The 9,524-nt window shown below is 41.3% G+C and overlaps 1 protein-coding gene across 1 annotated transcript in view; it reads right to left on the bottom strand.

Moving 5' to 3' along the window:
- Window positions 1-9,524, bottom strand: part of ift140 (intraflagellar transport 140 homolog (Chlamydomonas)) — a gene marked incomplete at its 3' end in the record, with an annotated part of 88,350 nt that overhangs the window by 48,731 nt on the left and 30,095 nt on the right. The window lies entirely within an intron of this gene.

The raw sequence follows: 9,524 nt of genomic DNA, 5'->3' as shown, positions 1-9,524 counted from the left end.
TACAGATATCTCCATATATGGGCATAAATGGACACAGGCAGACAGATGGTCAAAACGGGTCCTAAAGGGCGGGGCATTCATTCCCTATTTACATTGTTCCGAGTTGGCCAGGTCGCCGACTAGACTAGTATTATTAATAATAATAATAATGAATACTTTCATTGTTGTTTATGTTAGTGAGACAGTCAGAGAGAGAGAACAGAGACGGACCCAATGACAAATGTGTCCAGGAAGCTTTTGGATGTTAAATACAGAGAGGAATTTCAACGTGTCAGACTCAAAGGTCTGTCTGACAAATGTATTAGGATTTTATAGCAACACACCAAATAGTCAGTAATTAAGTTGCATTCAATTTCAGATTGATTGCTACTCTATGCCTTGTTGTGTCCGCAGCATTTACTGTGAAGCAATGATATAACAATTTATTTGCAGTGGAGTGCGAGAGTTCTTTTAGACACAGTCTAGGTTTTTCAAATGTTATGCTCCGACAAAGAGAAGGAAAGAGCAGTAATACAGAAACATTTATAACTTCTATTTGAATTGAGACTCTGTGCATGGTGTCAAATCCATTAACCACATGAACCTTACTGTCCCTATTCTGAAGCAAACATTCTGTGAAAATAGCAGATCTACAAACCAAGCTCACAACACATTGCATAATGCAATGTGTTGTGAGCTTGGTTTGCAGATTTGTAGCTTGGGTTTATCATCTGATGATAAACCCAGAGGGGGGAAATAGAATGGGCTTAGTACAGCTCCCTGGAGGACTCGAGTCAATGTATTATGTTTTATATGGTTTAAGTGGTTAAAAAGCTCAAAATGGCAGAGTTCCATTATTAAACTCCAGCAAATAGCCACTTGGAGCGCTTTAAAACTCAACAATGCTTCCTAGCTGCAGCCGCAACACAGTAAAAAATGATATTGGGTGATATTGGTTTGATTGTAATCCTTCGGGCTGGAGCGGCACCTGTCAGCAGGGAGAGTTGGCCTGGAGGAGTAGGATGAAGGCTCCATGTCACTAGTTGCGTTTCCATAAAGCTTGTTTGAAAATAGGAAGCAAATTATCAGAAATTTGCAAAAAGACAAAGCGAATTTAGCCTGTTTCCATTAAACCGATGAAATGCAATTCTTGGGAGAGCCTGGGTCCGTCTGACCGACCTGTTGGCTGGGATCGGGCTGATTTCTTTAGACCGAACCCGAGACGTGAGCACTGCACGTCTGACTGCTGTGACTCGCTGCACACTCATCCTGCAAGTTTCTGCGTCTGGAAGGTGGGCCGATCTGCAAGCTCACAGCGCGTCGCGGATGCGAGCTGCTGTGAGCCTGTAGATCGGCCACTTTTGGCACGCAACACGGTGTGATGATGAAGGGTTAGCCAGGATTTACTTGGGTGATGTGACGGACGAGGCCCGCTTGCACAGTAGATAGATAGATAGATAGATACCTTTATTATCCCAAGGGGGAAATTCAGTGCACACAACAAACAGCGCCGTAAAATAAACATCCAATGCAAGGTACAGTAGTTGGGAACACGGCGCCAACAAGTTCGTAGCTCCCTTCAGCTCCCTTCAGCCAAATCGATATCATGCAAGTTCAATGCATTTTAATTCAAAACCTATTTGCTTAGTGTTTCCATTGCACTAATGCGCATTACATTATTTCGATAAAGCCTCAAAATCCACCTTCTCTGAAAGTTTATTCGAATTTTGAAGTGTTTCCATTAAAAGATTTATGCGCAAAAGCGTTAATGAGCAAAAAACAGCTTCATGGAAACGCAACTATACTGACGCAACTAGGTGACTCAGTAGCATACAACAATTAGGGATGGTCCGATCAGGTTTTTTGGAACCGATCACCGAGCACCGATCACAAAAGTTTGATCACCCGATACCGATCAATCACCGATCCGATCAAGTTATTATTTATATATTATTTATATTTTCTAAATGTTAATGTTTTAACTTTAATTAATTAATTCACTCATGAATTCATTTATATATTTGCCTTATAGTTATTTACCAGCATTGCTATGTATTTATTATCATAGCAGCAACTAATTATTCCTTCAGCACTGTGGAAATCAATACCCCAAAATGGCCTCAAGTGGGCATACTGAACGGCTGGTTGATTGGATGCACCGATCGGATCGGATCGGTGAATTTACCTTTTGATCTAAACCACCGATTATCGCCGATCACGCTTTGATCGGCCCGATCCGATCCATTGCCGATTGATCGGTAACATCTCTAACAACAATAGTGACAACACACAAATTTGTGGGGGAGGAATCAATTGGCACAACAACTAAATTGGGAAGAAAAAGGGGGTAAAAGAATATTGTCTAATAAAAAAAAACCTACCACAACATTAGATCCTATCAACATGAATTGATATTTTAAAGGACCATAACAGTGTTATTACATATTTAGCCCGTTGACTAACAAGTCATGGATTCTTTACACTACTGACAATTTTCCAAAGCATACACCATTTTTAATTATTTTAAATAATTACCAAATATTGTAGCTCAAGCTCTCAGGTGACTGTCTGTGCTTCAACAACTAACATTCATATTATCATTACGAAGTCATGGACATCGGAATAAAATGTATTTCGCAAAACAACCTTTTCTACAGGGACTATTTCCATCAAGACTAGTCAATCTACAGCTTCGGCTGCATTCAAAAATGCTACAATAATGTAACAATCGACAAAATGAAGGAGATGCAAATTCACTATGTCTCTGCAAGTTGATTTTCATAAAATGCAATGCAAAGCATTGAATAAACACAATATATTATGGCTGATAGATATCGATCTAAATGTGTACATTTGATTTGTATCCTTTGAATACACATTTATGGCTCAAATGAAATGCTTGATTCATGGACCAAATATGACCTAAAACACTAGAATACCTTGTTTATAAGTCCATCTGTTATGCAATGGTATAGTGTTTGTTTCCTAACAATACAGTAGCTGCTGGGGGCGTGTTCCCTCCTCTGCGTCATCAGTGCCCACACCCTAGGTGGGGTTGGCAAAAGGGCCTTTCTGTGTGGAGTTTGCATGTTCTCCCCGTGTCTCCTAGGGTAGATACCCTCACAAAAACATGCAGTAATCCTGGTCTCTATAAAGCCTCCCCCTGGCCAGCCGGGGCGCCTGATGGAGGGGAATGGAACTGGTTGGAATAACGTGTTCCTTCCACGCGCTACGTCCAACCGGGGAAGCTCCCCCTGTCAGGTGATAAGAAGCGGCCTGCTCACTCCTCATGCATTGAAGGAAGCATGAGCTCAGTTCGGGGCCCTCCCCAGGTTGGCAGAGGGAGAGTAGAGCCCAGGATCACAGCTTAGGCAATTGGCACCGGGTGAAAAAATGGGTTACAAAAATCGTGGGATAAAAATTTAGAAAAAAAAACGAAAAAAAAAAAAAAAAAAAAAAAAAAAAAAACAATACAGTAGCTGGAGGATGACTTAGTCAGTCTTTCAAGTGTCTTTATTGGTTTTCTTGGGTACTAAGGAAGCTCAGTACCCAAACCCATTGTGAATGAATAAACATATACATGAAAAGCATGCATCCAAAAACTATTTGGCAATTATGGGAACATACGGTTACGGTATGAAATCCGTTGTATTTTTTGTAAACGTTTTAATATTAACACGATTTGAGACGACAACAATCGCAAAAAGAATTTACGCCGCCTGCGTCACTTAATATTTGGGTCTCGTTAAAACACAGATTCCATTGATTAAAATAGAGAGGAAGCAGGAATGAATACACTGTTTTCATGCAGTCAAGTGTTTCCCAAATAACAAACGGCACGAAGACCCGAGAGCCTGGACCGCGGCCAATTCCGGCATGCCACAACGTCACCCATCAAACTCCACTTTGCTCCTGGAGACTTCCCAGAGCAGGGACGTGCTGGGCCCCTGATTCAGCCCGGGAAAAAAGAGTTGTAGAGGCCCTCATTGCGCGCTATAGAGAGAGATCTCTCTCTATAGCGCTGCTGCTGCTACCATTTCAGATCATGACAAGTGACAAGCCAGTGGGCCAATTACATGGGTTAAATTTTTCGTTGTCGGGTGGAAACCTTGTATGTCCAAAACCGTTTGTTTTGTATTTATCATTTTAAGAATGATTTAAACTAGTGAAAACAGCCGATCTACAAGCACACAACGCCTCGCACCGCGAGGCGTTGTGTGCTTGTAGATCTGCTGTTTTCACTACTTTTGTGCGTATGATGAAGCAGGGCTTTGCTTTGCGAAAAAAACTTGGAGATACGAGGTTTCTGCCCTATAGTGACGATTTACTTTGTTGGCCGCCCAGCCCCCAAAATGGAACGAAGGCCGACATTTTATTTTTATTTTTTTCCTAATGGCCGGCCTGGACCGGCCGGGAATGAACCGGCCGTTCGGGAGTTGTCCCACTTTTCCCAATGGCCAGCACGTCTCTGTCCCAGAGTGTTTTTTTTTGTCTCAGATGGGAAATGAGGAACTATCCCCTTTGAATAGGAGTGCCACGGTAAAAAAAAAAAAAAGGACATTTGTAAACGAAGGCTTGTGTTCATATGGACAGAGAACCCGGCAGCATGTCACCTGAAGTCAAGGACAACTTGAATGAGAGGAAATAGCGCTGTGGTCTGGACTGAAAAAAAAGAAAAGAAAAAAAGACATTCCACTTTGTATTGACACACTGCTTCAGGGCAGGGGCGTCAATTGGGTATGGCAGGGGAATGCAGCTGCCATACCCTGGGTCCAGGGGGGAAATAAATGTTACTTTTAAATATAAAGCCATGAATGTCTCTTTGTCTATCTGCGCTGGTTATTATGTTGTTAAATTACAGTAAAATAACTACAAATGCAAAATTTAACAAAAATGGTCACTTTAACAAGGTATTATAATTGTATTCTCCACACTTGTATTCTCCCCATCTTGACAGAATGGTATATTCCCAGGTTCTGCAGGTCAGCTGCACAAGTGCAATGCATTATTGTTAATTGTGGCACATTTACGAACATGCTTAGCTGCACTTGAACAACCGTTCCAGGCTGCCATATCCAGCCCAAGAAACCGTAGAAACCTGTAAAACCGTAAAAATTGAAAAAAAAATAAAAAATAAAATAAATGTTTTTTTCCAGACATTGTGAAAATAGCAGATCTACATGCTCACAACGCCTTGTGAGCATGTAGATCTGCTATTTTCACAATAGAACCGTGTTATACAAAATGTAATGGCTCTTTTCCAAGAGGACTCCCATCTTTGCCATACCCTAGCTTTTGCTGAACTGACGCCACTGCTTCAGGGGGGCTTCCACAGCGTACTGTAGATACAGCTGCTTTGGATTAGGCTGTGTGTGAATGTACTGTAAAAGGCTTTGCAAATGTAACCTTGCTATTTTATCTTTATATCTACCAACCATCCAGGACACAGGCCAGGCCAACCGACGTTCATTTCAAGTGGGATCTGGCCACCGGGGAGCTCCCAAAGCAAGCAAGGAATATGTCATTATTATTATTGTTTTATTCACATTACGACATGGTTATCTTACTCGACTCAACTGACATGTAATGTATTGTACAGTGTATGTAAAGTGGTGATAATTAAATTTGTGACCCATTTTCATGCACATAATAAAACAAGGTGCTTTTCAAAGAGTACTTTTTTTTTTTGTAAATGTGAGCTTGTAGATCTGCCATTTTCAAAAGATTGTTATACATTTGATTTTAGGGACATATTATGTCTACTTTTGGTACTTTAAAGGACAACTTTGTTTTTTTACAACAAGGGTTCATATTTTAGATTGTAATTAGAGAAAAGAGCAAGTGAGTGTTAAAATGTTTTCATTTGCTTTGTTCTATTGTTTTATCTTAAATTCTTTATTTTAAAATGTGGGGCATGCGTACGCATGGGGGCATGCGTACAAGTGGCTAAATATGTATTTTTAGACACAATAAGCCAGCAGTTTATTTATTGCTATTTACAGTAACACTGCTAGCCCCCACAAGTCACATCCAACCATGAAAGGTTGCGTTGTATCTTGGGAATGGGCTTATTCTGTGTAAAATCACATATTTAGCCACTTGTACGCATGCCCCCAACCACTGAAATAAGAATCTCTAAAACAATAGAAAGAAGTAAATGAAATCAATTTAACACTCATCTTTTCTATTCTTTAATTTCAATCTAAAATATATGAACCCTTGTTGTAAAAAAAAAAAACTAAAGTTGTCCTTTAAGTACATTTTTGATGCCAATACTTTTGTATTTTTTTTTTACTCAACTACATTTTGAATTCCCAGACTTTTACTTTTAAGACAGTATATCTACAGTACATTGAGTACTTTATCCACTTCTGGGGAGCAGGGATAATGTACAGTACCTGCCCAACACCACCATGGAGACTGGTGGTCCAATTCAGGCTTTTGCAAATCCCGCCCCATTCTGCCCTGTTACTATGGTGGGACATTAACCCTGGGCAGATTGTTTTTATAGTGGCAGTGAATGGGATTTTTTTTTTTCATAGCCTCATTATTGCAATTTAAAGTATCAAAGGAAAAACATCTAGGTGATATTAATAAAAAGGGAAGACAAAGGTACAGTAGTTACATTGCAAAACAGGGGGTTTCCCCGAAAATATATGTTTTAATTTGTTTAATCCCAGTGGGACAGAATCACTATTGCAGATTATGTTATAGTGGAAGTGGATGGGATTTTTTTTCCCTTCATAGCCTCATTACAGCTATATAAAGTACCAAAAAAAACACATCTACGTGATATTAATAAAAAGGGAAGAAAAAGTTACAGTAATTACATAGCAAAACAGTAATTTCCCCCCGAAAATATATGTTTTAATTAGTTTAATCCTCTGGATCAGAGAGAGAATAGAAATAGAAGGAGAAAGCGCATTGCATCTTGGGTAGGAAGAGGAGAACTATAATCTGTTCTCCTCACATAATAGGCTGGCTTTTCGTAATTCTGCCCATTTAAAATATATGTACCCAATCGTAACAAGTTAGACCATTGATAAGGTCCATGTGAACTAGTCTGTTGAAGCTTATTCATTACAATGATCGCAAACGCTATGGTCGCGAGCGGCCTGGCCGTGCTCCGCAGTGCGGACAGCCGCTGAAAGACGGCTGCCACTTTCTCCGACTGCAGAACTCCACCCCCGCTTGCAAAAAGTGAATGTATTTTTCTGGTTGGCCAGTCAGGGAGTCTCAGGGACCAATCAGAAGGCTGACAAACGGTGAATTCCTTCACAGTGCCTCTGGCTTGGCCGGGCGCTCCAACAAGCACAAATGGCTATGCTTGTACTGGGTGAGAAGCCGGCAAGGGAGGGTCATCTCTATTATTATTAAATAGAATATTACATAATAGCCTAATCCCAATTATTTGAGATGAACGCAATTATTTTGCATAATCGCCATAGTCGTTTCCATGTCGATCATTGTTTATACGTGTTCAAACAATTTATGAAAATAGCAGAATAGCAGTTCAACAAACAACCTCGCGACACTCTTTTTACGTTTTGAACGTCAGTAATATCTTTGTATTATAACCACGACTAGAAGCCAAACAGAAATCAAGTTTGTAGGAGAGAAGATCTCTGTCGCTGCAAAATTGCAAGTGCAGCGACAGAGATCACACTCATATAGTTTGGTCAGGGCACCTGTTCAGGACTCGGGGGCCGGAACTGGGAGCTACGTATTGTACATGGACGATCCTAGGAATAATAGTTCCTAGTCCCATAGTTCTCAATCACAGCAGGAAACCAGGGGATTGCCCACTTCAGGTAGGGAACGAGTCGAGGACGGAGCAGTATAGTGTAAGCTTTGGCACACCGTTGTGAGTTGAGCTGGAAGGCAAGGCAAAGTTCTAGTCTAGATCTTCATTCCTATATGGTCATGAAAATGAAAAGGGTCATGACCGAAAGATCGCAGATACTATGGGCCATAATTGGTTTTCTCAGGAGGGTGGTCACAGGTCAGCACCTCCCTTAGGGATAAAGTGAGAAGCTCACTCATTCCACGAGACTTGTATAGATAGAAAGAAGCAGCATGTGGTACGCATGCCTCCTTTCCAGGCACATGCCAGCTGGGAAGAGGCCACGGGGTAGACCAGGGTTCCCCAATAGGCGGCCCGCAGGGGGCTACTGTCTGGCCCACACCAACCCCAGTAATAATGGTGGTATAAGAGCAGCAACAACACTAGTATATCGTCGTTGTCGGGTGGAAATCTCGCATCTCCAAATTTGTAAGTTATTTTGCAAATCATACAAGGCCGTCGCACTAAAGTAGTGAAAACAGCAGATCTACAAGCACACAACGCCTCGCACCGCGAGGCGTTGTGTGCTTGTAGATCGGCTGTTTTCACTAGTTTAAATCATTTTTAAAATGATAAATTCAAAACGAACGGTTTTGGACATACAAGATTTTCACCCGACAACGACGAAAACTGTCGCTGGAGTAGCGGGAACGCCACCGTCGCCCCCTGCAATGTTGTGGCCCTCGGCTTGGTACCCTAGACATAACTCGGCCCTTGGGGAAAACTAATTGGGGAACCCTGGGGTAGACCAAGGTCCAAGTGTTGGGATTATACCCCCACACTGGTCTGAACGCCTTGGGATCCCCCAATTCATGGCAGGCAAATGTGGCCAGGGAAAGGTTTGTCTGGCGTTCTCTATGGGGCTGTTAAGTATGACATCATTTTGGCAGAGGAGAATTTCTGCCCCCAGTTTCCGTGAATCTTTTTGCTATTTTTACTATTTACACATTTTTCTTCTCTTTGTTGTTGAAAGGAAAGTGTTAGAATTATACTTTAGTCGTTATTTTTGTCTCGGATCTGTTGAAATAGCGAGGGACAGAAAATGTTCTGGGGGCAGAGTTCTCCTCTGCTTACAAAATGATGTCACGGCTTAAAAGCCCCATATAAACTTCTACCTCCACGACAAGACTTCGGATGAGAGGTTGAAGATGGATTGATGGATGTATTATCACTGGTATATATATATAGTATCAAAATTGGTATGTACAATGTATTATTGCGACCGTAGTTATCTTGTCAGTAGTCTCTCGAGAACAAGCTTCTATGCTCTGCAGAAAAGGACCTTTTTCTTTGACGATGGCTGGCCAGATTGTCTTGTCAGTAACGTCAGTAACGCCTGTCAGAGGCCGGATAACGCCTCCATGTCAATAGCACATTGTTGTGACGTCACATTGCGTCCATGTCCCTTGTAAGCCCATATATGGAGATCCCTGATGTCATCAATATTAAGCCCATAGCTTGGAATGCCCATATATGGACATATTGTGTGAGTCTCATGTGGTCTATACAACATAAGACATCTATGATGTCAGGCATATCCATCCATATTTGGGAAAATATTCTGTCCAACTTAAACAACCAACCGCAACTCATATCACATGCACTTGCAAATGAATTCCGTCCTGCTCTTTTCGCCCTTAGGCATCTTACTGGTATACTATTCATGTATTATCAGTTCTAGCTTTTGAAAACGTCAGTAGAA

This window comes from Nannobrachium achirus, assembly GCF_963921795.1.
Source record: "Nannobrachium achirus genome assembly, chromosome: 18".
NCBI classification, from domain to species: Eukaryota; Metazoa; Chordata; class Actinopteri; order Myctophiformes; family Myctophidae; genus Nannobrachium; species Nannobrachium achirus.
Note: the sequence above shows the minus strand (reverse complement) of the source record. Positions and strands in the feature narration are given on the sequence as shown.